At 48.2% G+C, this 18967-nt stretch overlaps 1 protein-coding gene across 3 annotated transcripts in view; it reads right to left on the bottom strand.

Annotated features, from left to right (window-relative positions):
* Positions 1 to 18967, bottom strand: part of LOC126343123 (serine proteinase stubble) — a 746947-nt gene that overhangs the window by 416788 nt on the left and 311192 nt on the right. The window lies entirely within an intron of this gene.

Here is an 18967-nt window from a genome sequence, read left to right as displayed (position 1 = left end):
TCGGTTCGTGCTAGCCATATTGCGAATGCCGAGACCGGTTTTCCAGTAATCTGGAGGGGGGGGGGGGGGGGGCTACCTTCCGGCTTGCAGATAATATGGACGCATTTCCGTTAACCCCGTTGAATGAGTGATCATATGCGCCAAATATGTTCTATTAAAAAGTGAGTGACTCTCACAGGGCGACTGGTGCTTTCCAGCACCAGTTGAAAATAAACTTTGAAAAGTCGTGGTTAGAAGCAACCTCCACGCACCCTGACGGACCCCTTTCCTTGAGGATATATGAGAATTGTGTCGTATGTGCAGTGTTCGTGAGTGTAATGGACTCGTGTACAATGCAGTGTTATGTTTTTGGAGTTTGTTCAAAAATGGCTCAAATGGCTCTGAGCACGATGGGACTTAACATCTGAACCCTATAGAACTTGCCTGTTTTTGGTCGATGTGACCCACCAACCACTCTGAGGGATCTACGCCGAATCGCCGTTGAGGGGTGGGACAATCTGGACCAACAGTGCCTTGAGGAACTTGTGAATAGTGTGCCACGACGAATACAGCCATGCATCAATGCAAGAGGACGTGCTACTGGGTATTAGAGGTACCGTGTGTACAGGAATCTGGACCACTACCTCTGAAGGTCCCACTGTATGATGTGTTGTTTTCATGAGCAATAAGAACGGCGGAAATGATGTTTATGTTGATCTCTATTCCAATTTTCTGTACAGGTTACGGAACTCACAGAACCGAGATTCAAATCAAATGGCTGTAAGCACTATGTGACTTAACATCTGAGGTCATCAGTCCCCTAGACTTAGAACTACTTAAACCCAACTAACCTAAGGACATCACACACATCCGTGCCTGAGATAGGATTCGAACCTACGACCGTAGCAGCAGCACGGTTCCGGACTGAAGCACCAGGAACCGCTAGGTCACAGCGGCCGGCTTGTTGTTTGTGATAACGACGAAGTTGAGAGAAAATTGAGAGTAAAACCCAGCGCCAGCACATAGTACTCCTTCCGAATAGGACCATGGAAGACGACTACTGAACTTAACGTTCCCGCGTACTACAGGGCGGATCACAATCAACAGTGTCACCCGCTCTCACTTCATGAAACACTGCGGGGAGGTTTGAAATTTAATCCAGGACACTGGTGCAAAGAGCAGTGATCAGAAACTTTACGCCACCAGCTCCCGTCACCTTTCCTGGCCAAAAACAGGGACTGAAAACTGTACCCATCACCATTATTCGAACAGGCGGGTCTTCGAGTAGAGGATCGGGAGAGAGTGGGGGTCATGCGAAAGGACCATCACAACCCATCCATTTCACATGAAATGTGTCACTCAGCACATGACGCCTTTTCAAACTCCAATGTGGGCTCGCACTATCGCGCTGGAGGAGTGCATGATCCCGTGACAACAGCCCACGCCCTCGTGATGTCACTCCATTTGACTTCTTTTAGTGGATTTCCGTCAATGATAGCGGTGAGACATCACCAGTCAGTGACACTGGTATCCTTCCCGCATGAATCAAATATACACTACTGGCCATTAAAATTGCTACACCAAGAACAAATGCAGATGATAAACAGGTATTCATTGGACAAATATATTATACTAGAACTGCCATGTAATGACATTTTAACGCAATTTGGGTGAATAGATCCTGAGAAGTCAGTATCCAGAACAACCATCTCTGGCAGTAATAACGACCTTGATACGCCTGGGCTTTGAGTCAAACAGAGCTTGGATGGCGTGTACAGGTACAGCTGCCCATGCAGCTTCAACACGATGCCACAGTTCATCAAGAGTAGTGACTGGCGTATAGTGACGAGCCAGTTGTTCAGTCACCATTGGCCAGACGTTTTCAATTGGTCTGATATCTGGTGAATGTGCTGGCCAAAGCAGCAGTCGAACATTTCCTGTATCCAGAAAGGCCCGTGCAGGACCTGCAACATGCGGTCGTGCATTATCCTGCTGAAATGTAGGGTTTCGCAGGGATCGAATGAAGGGTAGAGCCACCGGTCGTAACACATCTGAAATCTAACGTCCACTGTTCAAAGTGCCGTCAATGCAAACAAGAGGTGACCGAGACGTGTAGCCAATGGCACCCCATGCCATCACACCGAGTGATACGCCAGTATGGCGATGACGAATACACGCTTCCAATGTGCGTTCACCGCGATGTCGCCAAACACGGATGCGACCATGGTGATGCTGTAAACACAACCTGGATTCATCGGAAAAATGACGTTTTGCCATTCGTGCCCCCAGGTTCGTCGTTGAGTACACTATCGCAGGCGCTCCTGTCTGTGATGCAGCGTCAAGGGTAACCGCAGGCATGGGCTCCGAGCTGATAGTCCATGCTGCTGCAAACGTCGTCGAACTGTTCGTGCACATGGTTGTTGCCTTGCAAATGTCCCTATCTGTTGACTCAGAGATCGAGACGTGGCTGCACGATCCGTTACAGCCATGCGGCTAAGATGCCTGTCATCTCGACTGCTAGTGATAAGAGGGCGTTGGAATCCAGTACGACGTTCCGTATTACCCTCCTGAACCCACCGATTCCATATTCTGCTAACAGTCATTGGATCTCGACCAACTCGAGCAGCAATGTCGCGATACGATAAACTACAATCACGATAGGCTAGAATCCGACCTTTATCAAAGTCGGAAACGTGATGGTACGCATTTCTCCTCCTTACACGATGCATCACAACAACGTTTCACCAAGCAGCGGCGGTCAACTGCTGTTTGTGTATGAGAAACCGTTTGGAAACTTTCCTCGTGTCAGCACGTTGTAGGTGTCGCTACCGGCGCCAGCCTTGTGTGAATGCTCTAAAAAGCCGGTCATTTACGTGCCACAGCATCTTCTTCCTGTCGGTTAAATTTCGCGTCTGTAGCACGTCATTTTCGTGGTGTAGCAATTTTAATGGCCAGTAGTGTAGTAGTCAGGACTGTTGATATTGTAATGCTGACCTCTACATGAGCAGAACTTGAGTATCGTTAATGCTCTACGAGTATTCTGGCGTTAAAAAAAAATCTTTGATAGCCGTTAATTCTGGCACCAACCAACTGTGTCACTCCATTTCTAATGGTTTCCTAGCTACAATTCTTTTGAACGCGGACCGCTACTTTGGTACACTCTGTGGTATTTTAGTAGTCGCTTACAGCCAAGCGTGGCGTGTACTTGTAGACAAGAACGGTTCATTTCAGCGAGGCCTGATTTGCCCGGAGCGCCTGTGTAATTAGTCTGCAGCGAGAATAGCGGAGACAGTTGGGGTCGCGCGTCGCATCCTGTTCACAGCCCACGCCTCGCCTTGTCTGGTGTCCTCTCTACGGCTTCTGTGCCGCCTTATACAGAGCGAAACTGCCAGTACATTGTAGTCCGACTCCACTGATCGTCCCACGCGAGAGTTCCCAGTGCGGAGAGGATGCGTCTGGCAGCGACAAGTTCCATTAAGGAGCAGCCGCTCGACCCTGCTTACGGAACATCGTGGTCCCTTTTGGAGGCAAGCCAGCTCAGGCGACGTACCAGCACAGACGTGCGTTGTACAATGTAGGTGACTCAAAAGAATTCGGATACACGTATTTTCTCTCCCAGATCGCTGGTAGCCATTAGCACCATAAGGTAGGCGAGGGCAGTGCTCCTGGCCCAGAAATTTATGAGACTGACGCGGAACTGAGATTTGTTGGTGGACAGGACTGCCCATCACAGTAAATGCCGGAAACTGCGATTTCGCTGCACCAATCGATCGCTATCACTTGTCTGCATGTGCACATACCCAGAAGTGTTCTGTCCCAAGTACGTCGCTAGGTCAGAACGTTTGAGCGAATGAGTGGACTACATACGTTTAGTGATCATTAAGTACACTCCTGGAAATGGAAAAAAGAACACATTGACACCGGTGTGTCAGACCCACCATACTTGCTCCGGACACTGCGAGAGGGCTGTACAAGCAATGATCACACGCACGGCACAGCGGACACACCAGGAACCGCGGCGTTGGCCGTCGAATGGCGCTAGCTGCGCAGCATTTGTGCACCGCCGCCGTCAGTGTCAGCCAGTTTGCCGTGGCATACGGAGCTCCATCGCAGTCTTTAACACTGGTAGCATGCCGCGACAGCGTGGACGTGAACCGTATGTGCAGTTGACGGACTTTGAGCGAGGGCGTATAGTGGGCATGCGGGAGTCCGGGTGGACGTACCGCCGAAATGCTCAACACATGGGGCGTGAGGTCTTGGTGCCAAAGATGGTCGTATGCGAGTTTGGCGCCGTGCAGGTGAGCGCCACAATCAGGACTGCATACGACCGAGGCACACAGGGCCAACACACGGCATCATGGTGTGGGAAGCGATCTCCTACACTGGCCGTACACCTCTGGTGATCGTCGAGGGGACACTGAATAGTGCACGGTACATCCAAACCGTCATCGAACCCATCGTTCTACCATTCCTAGACCGGCAAAGGAACTTGCTGTTCCAACAGGACAATGCACGTCCGCATGTATCCCGTGCCACCCAACGTGCTCTAGAAGGTGTAAGTCAACTACCCTGGCCAGCAAGATCTCCGGATCTGTCCCCCATTGAGCATGTTTGGGACTGGATGAAGCGTCGTCTCACGCGGTCTGCACGTCCAGCACGAACGCTGGTCCAACTGAGGCGCCAGGTGGAAATGGCATGGCAAGCCGTTCCACAGGACTACATCCAGCATCTCTACGATCGTCTCCATGGGAGAATAGCAGAGTGCATTGCTGCGAAAGGTGGATATACACTGTACTAGTGCCGACATTGTACATGCTCTGTTGCCTGTGTCTATGTGCCTGTGGTTCTGACAGTGAGATCATGTGATGTATCTGACCCCAGGAATGTGTCAATAAAGTTTCCCCTTCCTGGGACAATGAATTCACCGTGTTCTTATTTCAATTTCCAGGAGTGTATGTCGCTAGGTCAGAACGTTTGAGCGAATGAGTGGACTACATACGTTTAGTGATCATTAGTGACCAGCTGAGTGGAACACGAATGGGCGATCTCGGTTAAACAGCGCGCGTTCATTTCCGAGTGTTATGCAAAGCACAGTTTGTGGATAACGTGTGCAGAACCATTTTAGCAAGAGTTTAAGACAGGAAGTATTTCGGCAAACCCTACAGCTAAGTCTGTAATGGAGAACTTAGTGGCAAAATGTCGCAAAATCGTTCAGTAAAGAATAAAAATTCCAACTATCCGAAAAGATTTCGAATACCAGAAAACATTGCTTTGGGCCAGTTCTGTTATGGCCTCCCTGTGTAACAGGATTCAAGTTGTTTGTAACGGAAACGAACTGAAATCTGTGTGTCGCTATTGCATCGGTACAAGTGTAACTTGTGTTAGCCCATTCACTAGAGCTTTCCTTAAAGTAGGCACTCATAAGTCCAAATTTGACGGAGCTACAGAGTACCAATATGGTGCAACAAATTACGTGGTTTTTATCCTGTCATCATGATTACATTCTTAATAGTTTCTGATATTCCTCCTCAACTGCCGGCCGGCATGGCCGAGTGGTTCTAGGCACTACAGCCTAGAACCGAGCGACCGCTACGGTCGCAGGTTCGAATCCTGCCTCGGGCGTGGATGCGTGTGATGTCTTTAGGTTAGTTAAGTAGTTCTAAGTTCTAGGGCACTGATGACCTCAGACGTTAAGTCCCATAGTGCTCAGAGCCATTTGAATCATTTTTTTCTTCCTCAACTGTCACGTGTTTATCACACAGGCAAGAGAAATTAATGTCTGTAATTTGCTACTCATTGTTGATTTTGTGTTAACCAGTTATGTTTCACCTATTCATTTTACGCTTCATCTGTGATCGACAAAATAATATTATTTAACTATACACATTTTGTTAGGATACATTTAGTGTTTCCTGGAACAAGGTTTAAATAGACTGTGATTTATAACTTACTTTTATTTTTCCTATTCTTTTCGTGTGTCCATTGGTTTTTGTAGGCACTAGATTCGCACAGTAGAAGTTTCCAATTAACAGTAGCCGGACAGTGTGGCCGAGCGGTTCTAGGCGCTACAGTCTGGAACCGTGCGACCGCTACGGCCGCATGTTCGAATCCTGCCTTGGTCTTGGACGTGTATGATGTCCTTAGGTTAGTTAGGCTTAAGTAGTTCTAAGTCCTAGGGTACTGACAACCTCAGCAGTTAAGTCCCATAGTGCTCAGAGCCATCTGAACCAATTAACAGTATCTCACACTTATGGATTGCTCTGTACATAACTTTTAATAACGCCGTGCTGCGAGAAGTAACGACTTAACGTTACTTCTAATCACTCAAACATTAATCAGTATTATAAAAGGGTGGCCTCCTTGCATGCTATTTTATTAGGACATAGGAGCCAACCACTTTTTAAAGAGAGACTGTATTAAGATATGGTGTCAAGCTTTTTGTGGAAAGAACTAGTTTATACGCCCACTCAGTATAAAATTTCCATTATTTATCACATCTTTAGTTATGTAGCTGACTTACATGGCTTTATCCCAGAATGAATCTCGGTGAATGGAACAATGAGTACTCAAAATTTCCTTCTAGAGTTTCTCTGGTAAAGCTTGGTCTCTTATGTGTATTATTTATGGTACAGAAATTAAGAGACCAAACATTTGAGATCAGTTACATGATTTTCTTTTCCTTGTTACTCACTGCAGTACAAGGTAAGAATAGCCCTCAGAAAAAAGACAAATTATAGTGACAGGGGATAGTGAATAGGGCGCCTTCTTTTAATGTCCTAAATTGCAGAACTAAATTGACAATACTACAGAATTTTACGATGTTGCAATAGCAGATGAGAGAAGTTGAGCGTAGGAAGAACAGCGGTAGTGATAAAGAGAAGACTCGCGGTGCTGCCTATCCGTTAGACAGTGGCGCGTCGCGGGGCCAGAGGTGCCTTCGGCGGCGATGGGTTGGCACGCCGCTGCGACCCGAGGGCACAGTTTATGGGTCTCCGGCCTGATCACTCGGCTCACAGGAACAGGTTGGTGCCAGAGGTAAACGTCTTCTCTTGTTGACCGAGACGCGGCGATTACCTCACCTCGCGTTGCATACCACCTGTGCATTTGCAAACGTCGTATCTTTCAACACACCAAACGTGTACTATTATATACCTTCAGTCAGGTTGGAAAGAAGTACGGGCTGCAATACGAAACCGTGTGTATAAGTGAAGACACTCGTGATACTCGGATACTACACAATTGTGCTGCTCACATCTTCGCAGCAAAGTGAGACACATTAGAAAATAAACTAACTCTCTAAATGCCGTTCCAGGAAACTGTCACGTTCTAAGTGATAATAAGGAAGTTTTCACAAGTTAATTTTTACGAAGAAGAAAACAGCAACCAGCCACTATTAACAATGATATTTGTGTACATAAATAGCGCCGTTACGATTTCGAACCGACAGGCATATCTTCAGAGAGTTATACACGTCTACATTAGCTGTTGACTGTTTTTTTCCCAATAACTAATGTAAATAAGATCAAATGTAACATAAATGTGAACATCTGCCTAAAGATGAACTTTCACTTCGAAATCGACAACGGCTTCGTTTGCGTAAATAAGCTGTATTATTTGGTTGGTGGCTGTTTTCTTCTTTTCAACAAGCAACTTGTATTTTGTATACAGCTATGGTCTCAAAAAGTCAGTTTTCGACAAAATAGCAGAAAGAAAGTTTTCTCCCAAGTGCCATAAATACTGAGGCACTACCGTTTATTCGTGATAATACAAATACAGGTTTACACTACTGGCCATTAAGATTGCTACACCACGAAGATGACGTGCTACAGACGCGAAATTTAACCGACAGGTAGAATATGCTCTGATATGCAAATGATTAGCTTTACAGAACATTCACACATGGGTGGCGCCGGTGGCGACACCTACAACGTGCTGACATGAGGAAAGTTTCCAACCGATTTCTCATGCACAAACAGCAGTTGACCAGTGTTGCCTGGTGACACGTTGTTGTGATGCCTCGTGTAAGGAGGAGAAATGTGTACCATTACGTTTCCGACTTTGATAAAGGTCGGATTGTAGCCCATCGAGATTGCGGTTTATCGTATCACGACATTGCTGCTCGTGTTGGTCGAGATCTAATGACTGTTAGCAGAATATGGAATCGGTGGGTTCAGGAGGGTAATACGGAAGGCCGTGCTGGATCCCAACGACCTCGTATCACTAGCAGTCGAGCTTACAGGCATCTTATCTGCATGGCTGTAATGAATCGTGTAGCCACCACGTCTCGATCCCTGAGTCAACAAATGGTTCAAATGGTTCAAACGGTTCTGAGCACTATGGGACTAAACAGCTGTGGTCATCAGTCCCCTAGAACTTAGAACTACTTAAACTTAACTAACCTAAGGACATTACACACATCCATGCCCGAGGCAGGATTCGAACCTGCGACCGTAGCAGTCACACGGTTCCGGACTGCGCGCCTAGAACCGCGAGACCACCGCGGCCGGTAGTCAACAGATGGGGACGTTTGCAAAACAACAACCATCTGCACGAACAGTTCGACGACGTTTGCAGCAGCATGGACTATCAGCTCGGAGACCATGGCTGCGGTTACCCTTGACGCTCCATCACAGATAGGAGCGCCTGCGATGGTGTACTCAACGAGGAAACTGGGTGCACGAATGTCAAAACGACATTTTTTCGGATGAATACAAGTTCTGCTTACAGCATCATGATCGTCGCATACGTGTTTGGCGACATCACGGTTAACGCACATTGAAAGCGTGTATCCGTCATCGCCATACTGGCGTATCACCCGGCATGATGGTATGGGGTGCCATTGGTTACACTTCTCGGTCACCTCTTGTTCGCATTGACGGCACTTTGAATAGTGGACGTCACATTTCGGATGTGTTACGACCGGTGGCTCTACCCTCCATTCGATCCCTGCGAAACCCTACATTTCAGCAGGATAATGCACGACTGCATCTTGCAGGTCCTGTACGGGACTTTCTGGATACAGAATATGTTCGACGGCTGCCCTGGCCAGCAAATTCTCCAGATCTCTCACCAATTGGAATCGTCTGGTCAATGGTGGTCGAGCAACTGGCTCGTCACAGTATGTCAGTCACTACTCTTGATGAACTGTGGTGCAGAGTTGAAGCTGCATAGGCAGCTGTATCTGCACACGCTATCCAAGCTCTGTTTGACTCAGTGCCCAGGCGTATCAAGGCCGTTATTACGGCCAGAGGTGGTTGTTCTAGTTACTGATTTCTCAGGATCTTTGCACTTAAATTGCGTGAAAATGTAATCACATGTCAGTTCTAATACAATATATTTGTCCAATGACTACCAGTTTATCATCTGCATTTCTTCTCGTTGTAGCAATTTTAATGACCAGTAGTGTAATATCCCTGCCAGCGGAAATAAATATGGACACAGGTGAGCTGGCAAGCGTCTCATGGGAGAGTAGTGCGGATAACTATAAGGGATAGCACGCACGAGTATAGTACAGGCAGAAGCACATACTTAGGTGTTTACTTGTCGGTGGCGATAGACCGTGCCAGTCAGTTCTTACGCTGACTTGTCATCCGCATCCCGTATGTTCTTGCTTCCAGATGCAAGTTGTTCCGTTCTTTCGCGCTGGTCGCGTTTATGCTTCTTCCGTGCTATCTCTACACGTGTTCGACTCTTTGCTCCTCCCTGATTGATCCGCACATCAATTTTTCGATCTTCTGGGATTATGTCCACAGTTTCCCGGTCGAGCACACACTGGCGGCTGATTAATGACGTATGTGTGAACAGAGCCCTTTAGCGGTGTTGTCACGCCAATGCAGCTACAATAGTGGCGATGGAGGACGTTCTTACTAGTATTTTGTTCACTTAGCGTTAATTTGTGGTGACCATCGAGCGTCATTTTGCAATGCTGGCGGAACAGTAGCGCCCTCAGAAGCAATAACAACAGCACCAGCTCCAGCAGAAGCAGTAGCTGCGGGAACAGAATCTGGAATTGACCCAGTCTCACGCTATGCTGGTCGCGGGCCGGGCGCCAGCAGAGCAGACTTCTTACCCGCCACCCTCGATGCCCTTCGCCAGTTTCGACGAGTATACGGATGGGTGGGATAATTACCTGCACCGGTTCTTGCTGTACTGCCACGTAAGGCTTATCGTCAGTCCACCTTATAAGTCCACCTTGTCACTGTCCAGAAACTTTGAGGAACTATGTTGGTTGCTCACGCAGTATTTTGTACTCAGACACATGTCGTGGTGGCATGGCTGCGGCTCAACCAGCACCACAAGTCCTATGTGGTCCGGATCGGTAACCCGCCAGGTTTCTAGAACAAGCGTCGGTTTGACTGTTCCCAATGTCGTATCTCGGATGAGGACTCGTTAATTGGAGATGTGATCGTCCGATCAGCATCCGATTCTGAGAGCAGAACTCGGGCAGTGGCCTTGTCCGACCCTTATTGAACCATAGTTGCCCAGACTGCTGAATTACGTGAACTTACGCCAGGGGCGAGGGAATTACTTGGCACTTGGTGAAATGGAAGTGAGCGTTTGGCGTCATTGACCGGGAGGCCCCTTGCAGGGCAGGTTCAGCCGCCTTGGTGCAGGTCTTATTACATTAGACGCCACACTGGGCGACCTGCGCACCGGATGGGGATGAAATGATGATGATGAAGACAGCACAATACCCAGTCCCTGAGCGCAGAAAATCGCCGACCCAGCCGGGAATCGAACCCGGGCCCGTAGGACGGCAATCCGTCACGCTGACCACTCAGCTATCGGGGCGGACACTTGGTGAAGTTAGATATGCATAGTAAATGCTCCTGGTGTCCGCGGGGGGGACCAGGCGAACTCGCCTTCTGCTGAGACGTCATGTGATGACAACATCGTCAATTTGCGTCCTGTGATTATTGTCATGCGCGGAGAGCTCGTCGTGTACAAGTAAGTCGAAGAGTCGTGATCCCTGCTTGCTACGTTTGTCGGCCTCTCGGAGTCTCTCTCCTTCTATACCCGCTTCTTCTCAATGTGCAAGCCGGCGGTCCTGGTCCGACTGTCATTTGGTGCACATTAGACATATTGCCCGTATGTAGACGCGATGTGTGTCGTCTGCAGGAAAGTAGGCTATTTGAAACCAATTTGCGACAGTCAGGAAACCGCAGGACAGTTGTTGGAGGCTCCAGTGTTTTCCCTGAACTTGGAACACTTCGTTGGTCCCCCAAGATCGCCCCAGGATATTCTGCTAACACTGGTCGTGGAAGGGCGACCGCCTCAACATCCGGTTGGCACGGCGGCGCACATTGGAAGAGATTAACACTTAAGTTACCGTCTGTACGGGTTCACAGTTTGTACAGTCTTGCAAAGTGAGTCTGACAGAATACCGACAGGACCTCGAGCCGGTTCCGAAGATCCTTGGTGGCGACGGCGGCGTGTTGTCGGCCGTGCTGGATCCGGAGCAGACATCCTCCCTTGGCTGGCTGTATCGTAATTCCCAAAATCGTCGCAGACGCGGCCCTAAATACTCGCACGGGGGAGGTACACTTCTTCCTGACTGGCTGACCGTGACGTTGGCGGATGCAGCAAAAGGTTCGTGGTATGAGCTGACTTACACGCACTCTGTACTGTGGTCCGCTTGTGCGAAAGCCCTCTGCAGGTCGCGCTGCAAATCATGCGAGTCGGAATGTCGTGTAGTCGCAGGGGCTGAACTGGCAACCAACACGACGGCGGTGTGTTGTCGTCTGGCGTCGGCGCTTGGTGACTTTTGTGATAGGCCAGTATGAGACACCCTGTATTGCTGCTCATGCTAAACAAACCCAATACTGTCTTATAAACACCAACAGCTCTGCTCAACGCTGTGCTAGATCTCAGCTGCCCCATTAGACGGTCGGTAAAGAGAGCAGACGAATTGCTCTCTAGGCCGTGCCCATTGCTCGCTAGGCCGTGCAAGATCATACAGCCACTTCACAAACCCTGAGCCAGGACACGGACTTGACTGCTGCAGGACAGTTATACACATTGATAATAAGACGACGTCAGGAGCTCCAACGACAGTCATCAATGCCACCACTGTTGTGCCGTTCTCTGAAGCGGCAGCAGAGAGAGGTATGGTGGTGCGCCCAACAGCAATACTGGGTACAGGAGTGGCGCCACGGTATCTTTTCAGATGATTTCCGGTATTGCGATGGATGTACCCTGTCTGGAGTCTCCGAGGAGAACGGGCGTCACCAGATTGCATGCATCTGCGTCATACGGTCCTAGTACCAGGCCTGATGGTATGTTGTGTCACACAACACTATCATCTCTGGTTCTCGTAGCCCCTAATTTGGGCAGCAGGAGTTAACCTTCTGACGTGTTAAGGCCGGTCCTTGTGCGTTACCTTCAGAGACTCTGTGACGATGCGGTTCAACAAGAAACGTCAAGATCGTATTATGCTAGCGGTGACTTGACCTACCCCGATACAGAGTGAGTGACACCACTCGCAAGTCACTACTATAGATGCTACCTTTCATGAAGCTGAATCGACCTGAAACGACGTAACCTCATCTACCAAACTCTCAGTTCGACCCAATACGCGACGGGGCTAGAGCCGTTGTTACTACCAGAGATACCAGTTGTGCGTAGTAAATTTCGCATCCTGTGCAGCCGAAAATAATCTACAAGTTTAATCACGTACTATTTCTACTATACTGTGTAATTAAAATAAAAATTCATAATTTAATGCCGTGATATTGCAGTTTTAATTATGAGTGGTGGAGTGAAAAGCGAAAAATCCGGAATTACCATCCATGAATGGATTAGGAAAGAGTCTAGCGACCCTGGTACATTACGAACACGCGATGAAATTGTCCATTGACTTGCAGACTGCAAATGTGACTGTGGATCGTCACGATGCCGACTGCAAGCCCATTTGCCGCATAAATAAATGACTCTTGTGAATGAGATAATGCCTATCACGTGCGAACCATGCAGTGAGAGCCGGAGAGCTCCACAACCAGACGTGACAATGTCTATTCGCTCGTCAGCCGAAACGCTTTTAGCTGGGGCATTGGTTGTGTAATCGCGAAGAGCTCGAGGAGAACGACGGAGACCCAAAGTCATCAATGGAAATATTCGATAAGTTGGTGTAGGGTGGAACCGTGGACAAAATAAAACTGGCCCGGAAAATTTAGGAGTGACTTGCACTGGTAACGTCGTTGCAATATTGAAGAATTGTTCTCCAGTAGAAATTCCTCAAATAAAAGATACTCTGCGGCAAAATCCGATAAAGAGGCAGCATTGGTTAGTTGTGCAATTCAGACTCTCTTATCTCTTCCGAACCCGTGTTATATTGGGCACCTTGCAGTAAGTAAGTATATGATGTCCTCTTAACACAATGTGGATCTTTTTACTTCTCTGGAATTCTTTGCCAACACCTTTGATATATTATGTAGGTGGCCTTATATGCTACTTTACCGACCTTGAATGTACAGTAAAACGCGAACATCAATATACACTCCTGGAAATGTAAAAAAGAACACATTGACACCGGTGTGTCAGACCCACCATACTTGCTCCGGACACTGCGAGAGGGCTGTACAAGCAATGATCACACGCACGGCACAGCGGACACACCAGGAACCTCGGTATTGGCCGTCGAATGGCGCAAGCTGCCCAGCATTTGTGCACCGCAGCCGTCAGTGTCAGCCAGTTTGCCGTGGCATACGGAGCTCCATCGCAGTCTTTAACACTGGTAGCACGCCGCGACAGCGTGGACGTGAACCGTATGTGCAGTTGACGTACTTTGAGCAAGGGCGTATAGTGGGCATGCGGGAGGCCGGGTGGACGTACCGCCGAATTGCTCAACACGTGGGGCGTGAGGTCTCCACAGCACATCGATGTTGTCGCCAGTGGTCAGCGGAAGGTGCACGTGCCCGTCGACCTGGGACCGGACCGCAGCGACGCATGGATGCACGCCAAGACCGTAGGATCCTACGCAGTGCCGTAGGGGACCGCACCGCCACTTCCCAGCAAATTAGGGACACTGTTGCTCCTGGGGTATCGGCAAGGACCATTCGCAACCGTCTCCATGAAGCTGGGCTACGGTCCCGCACACCGTTAGGCCGTCTTCCGCTCACGCCCCAACATCGTGCAGCCCGCCTCCAGTGGTGTCGCGACAGGCGTGAATGGAGGGACGAATGGAAACGTGTCGTCTTCAGCGATGAGAGTCGCTTCTGCCTTGGTGCCAATGATGGTCGTATGCGTGTTTGGCGCCGTGCAGGTGAGCGCCACAATAAGGACTGCATATGACCGAGGCACACAGGGCCAACACCCGGCATCATGGCGTGGGGGGCGATCTCCTACACTGGCCGTACACCTCTGGTGAGCGTCGAGGGGACACTGAATAGTGCACGGTACATCCAAACCGTCATCGAACCCATCGTTCTACCATTCCTAGACCGGCAAGGGAACTTGCTCTTCAAACTGGACAATGCGCGTTCGCATGTATCCCGTGCCACCCAACGTGCTCTAGAAGGTGTAAGTCAACTACCCTGGCCAGCAAGATCTCCGGATCTGTCCCCCATTGAGCATGTTTGGGACTGGATGAAGCGTCGTCTCACGCGGTCTGCACGTCCAGCACGAACGCTGGTCCAACTGAGGCGCCAGGTGGAAATGGCATGGCAAGCCGTTCCACAGGACTACATCCAGCTTCTCTACGATCGTCTCCATGGGAGAATAGCAGCCTGCATTGCTGCGAAAGGTGGATATACACTGTACTAGTGCCGATATTGTGCATGCTCTGTTGCCTGTGTCTATGTGCCTGTGGTTCTGTCAGTGTGATCATGTGATGTATCTGACCCCAGGAATGTGTCAATAAAGTTTCCCCTTCCTGGGACAATGAATTCACGGTGTTCTTATTTCAATTTCCAGGAGTGTATATTATAAATTAAAGTTCCCCACTGCGTTTTGCTGTCTGTATGTGATAGCAAATCTCAGGAACTAAAGTAGGGATTTTTGAAACAGTGGTCACTAATAATTACGTCCGCAGCTCGTGGTATAATGGCTAGCGTTGCTGCCTGTGGATCGGGCTGGAGATTTTCTCTACCTGGGGACTGGATGTTTGTGTCGTCCTCATCATTTCATCATCATCATCATTAGTGACCGTGGCTAGATTGGGCTGTGAATAAAATTGGACTGGTGATGATGACTGCGCAGTTGAGCGCCCCACAAACCAAACCAAACTAATAAATAGATTGTTCAGGAAGAAGATTTGTGCTTGTAATTTTTTATCATCACGCCAGACAAACTGTACCGCCAGACAAACTGTACCAGCTGGGTCTCGTTATTAGTAATTTATAATTATACAATGAAGGCTTTCGCGACCGAATGGTACTGTTGTTGATAATTCTTTCAGATTATATGGCCTTGGTCCATGGAATTCTTTTATTCCTAACGTTTCGTCCAATACTACGTTGTACATCTTCAGAGGTATGGCTGGTCCGGCTGATTCCTAATGAGGGTGTAATATATCGTTATCTGCTTCACATTTAATTGGTGCTCGCAGTGACATCTCATGGCAGTCACGTGAGTTAGGAGCTGACCATCTACAGAAGAGGTGGGGAAACCATAGAACAGCTGCCACAACTCCAGAGAGCAGAGAAAATTGACCAGCAGCACCTATACATATTACATGTATTGTATTGTATGGAACTGGGGACCTAGAAACGACGGTCTTTAGTATGGTTAGGGTCTGTGATTGTTGTGTGCAGATGTGAGCCGAGTTGGTGACACTTCAATCTCAGCTCCAGGCTGTGATGGCTTCCGTTACACAGCTTGATGGAAATCACTGTTGTGGACTGGGTGTGGGGATCCAACAGACGTCCAGCATGACCCACGAGTCTGCGGATCGGTCCGCATCGATGGCTAACCCAGTTGCTGCTCGCACAGAGGTTGACCCCTCACCTGTGGTCGAGTGTGTCGTCTCGGGGCGTGGCAGACGCGGAAAGACTTTCCAGGGGCCGAACGTAAGGCCTGCCCGTGTGACAAACAGGTTGCAGGTGCTGCCTGTGGCTGATACTGTCCGCCAGCCAGACGCAGCAGATTGTATTTTAGAGGAAACCTCTCAGCCTACAAGATCAGGCAGTCACAGTGAGTGGGACATTGCTAGTTTGGAGCTCCAATGTTAGGCGCGTTATGGTGCTCCTTATGGACATGGCTGTCAAGAAGGGGAAGAAATCCAATGTGCACTCCATGTGTACACCAGGTGAAGTCATTCCAGATATGAAACGGGTCCTTTGCTGTTCCTTATCTGTGCAGACGATTTAGAAGACAATCTGAGCAACCGTCTTAGGTTGATTGCCGCTGATGCTGTCATTTAACGTCTAATAGAGTCATCAGAAGATCAAAACAAATTTCAAAACGATTTAGGAAAGATATCTGTATGGTGCGAAAATTGGCAATTGCCCTAAGTAATAAAAAGTGTGCGGTCATCCACATGAGTGCTAAACGGAATCCGTTGAATTTCGGCTACACGATAAATCAGTCTATTCTAAAGGCCTGGGTATTTAACTAAATACCCAGGAGCTACAATAAAAAAAAATGTAAATATCGTGGGACTTGCGCGTCGATGGAGAAAAAATGATGATGATTAGGACAACACAACAGTCATTCCCTGAGCGGAGTAAATCTCCGACTCAGTCTGGAATCGAACTCGGGTCCTTAGGACTGACATTCTGTCACGCTGACCACCCAACTACAGGGGACGGACAGGAGCTACAATTACAAACAGCTTAAATTGGAAGGAACACATAGAAAATGTTATGGGGAAGGCGAACCAAAGAATGCGTTTTAATGGCTAAACAGAAGATTCTACAGATCTATTAAAGAGACTCCCTGCACCACTCTTGTCTGGCCTCTTTTGAAGTACTGTTGCTCGGCGTGGGATTCTTACCAGACAGGATCAGTGGAGTACATCGAGCAAGTTCAAAGAAGAGCTGCACGTTTTGTATTGTCGAGAAATAGGGGATACTGTTTTTTGTTGCGGTGGGATCTTCTCACAGAATTTCAATCACTAACCTTTTCCACCAAATTCGAAAATATATTGTTGACGCCGACCTGTATAGGGACCTGTATAATAAAACAAGGGAAACTAGCGCTCTCACAGAAAGATATAGACGTTCGCTTTTTCGGCGTGCTGTTCGCGAGTGGAGTGATAGAGAACTATTGTGAAGGTGGTTCCGTGAAACCTTTGCCAAGGACTTGTGTGATTTGCAGAGAATCCATGAAGATGTAGACGTAGATGAACTGTAGAGTTGTGAAGCGCAGCTATGTACAAATCGTGTCACCCGTGTGATTCACCATGTCGGTAATATCTACACCTACATCTAAGTGATTACTCTGCTGTTCACAATAAAGTGCTTGGCAGAGGGTTCAATGAACCACCTTCAAGCTGTCTCTCTACCGTTCCACTCTGGAACGGCACGCGGGAAAAACGAGCACTTAAATTTTTCTGTACAAGCACTGACAGGACGTCCCGAATGTGGTCAGCCGTTGAGCTCCGTTTTTGCACTTCCTGACGCGTTGTCGCACTTTAGGCCTATTCATCACCGAACATTACTTCAATCAACAGCATATATTACCATAAACTGCACACAAATGTTATGGGTGTTCACAACGGTTTCTTTCTGCATACCACAGATTTCAGTCACGGGACGCTACGTGTAACGAGTGTCTTCAACAGGCACCATTTGGATAGTTCACTACTGTCCAGCCATATGCTGAAATGGCCCGAAACTTCGCACACGTGCAGAATCAACAACAAATTTGAAACAGCAAAAATGACGTTTTCTTGTATGTGTTACGGGCTGTGAAAAAGAAGTAACTGGAGCATTATGCAGCGTGTTACAAAAAGGTACGGCCAAACTTTCAGGAAACATTCCTCACACACAAATAAAGAAAAGATGTTATGTAGACATGTGTCCGGCAACGCTTAATTTCCGTGTTAGAGCTCATTTTAGTTTCGTCAGTGTGTACTGTACTTCCTCGATTCACCGCCAGTTGGCCCAATTGAAGGAAGGTAATGTTGATTTCGGTGCTTGTGTTGACATGCGACTCATCCCTGTACAGTACTAACATCAAGCACATCAGTACGTAGGATCAACAGGTTAGTGTTCATCACGAACGTGGTTTTGCAGTCAGTACAATGTTTACAAATGCGGAGTTGGCAGATGCCCATTTGATGTATAGATTAGCACGGGGCAATTGCCGTGGCGCGGTACGTTTGTATCGAGACAGATTTCCAGAACGAAGGTGTCCCGGCAGGAAGACGTTCGAAGCAATTGATCGGCGTCTTAGGGAGCACGGAACATTCCAGTCTACGACTCGCGACTGGGGAAGACCTAGAACGACCAGGACACCTGCAATGGACGAGGCAATTCTTCGTGCAGTTGACGATAACCCTAATGTCAGCATCAGAGAAGTTGCTGCTGTACAAGGTAACGTTGTCCACGTCACTGTATGGAGAGTGCTACGGGAGAACCAGTTGTTTCCGTACCATGTACAGCGTGTGCAGGCACTATCATCAGCCTTCACGGGTACACTTGTGCGAATGGTTCATCGAACAATGTGTCAATCCTCATTTCAGTGCAAATATTCTCTTTGCGGATAAGGCTTCATTCCAACGTGATCAAATTGTAAATTTTCACAATCAACATGTGTGGGCTGACGAGAATCCGCACGCAGTTGTGCAATCACGTCATCAACACAGATTTTCTGTGAACGTTTGGGCAGGGATTGTTGGTGATGTCTTGATTGGGCTCCATGTTCTTCCACCGACGCTCAATGGAGCACGTTATCATGATTTCATACGGGTACTATACCTGTGTTGCTAGAACATGTGCCTTTACAATTACGACACAATATGTGGTTTATGCTCGATGGAGCTCCTGCACATTTCAGTCGAAGTGTTCGTACGCTTCTCAACAACAGATTCGGTGACCGATGGATTGGT

Source organism: Schistocerca gregaria, chromosome 1 (assembly GCF_023897955.1).
Source record: "Schistocerca gregaria isolate iqSchGreg1 chromosome 1, iqSchGreg1.2, whole genome shotgun sequence".
Taxonomy (NCBI): Eukaryota; Metazoa; Arthropoda; class Insecta; order Orthoptera; family Acrididae; genus Schistocerca; species Schistocerca gregaria.
This window is presented reverse-complemented; position numbering and strand designations above follow the sequence as displayed.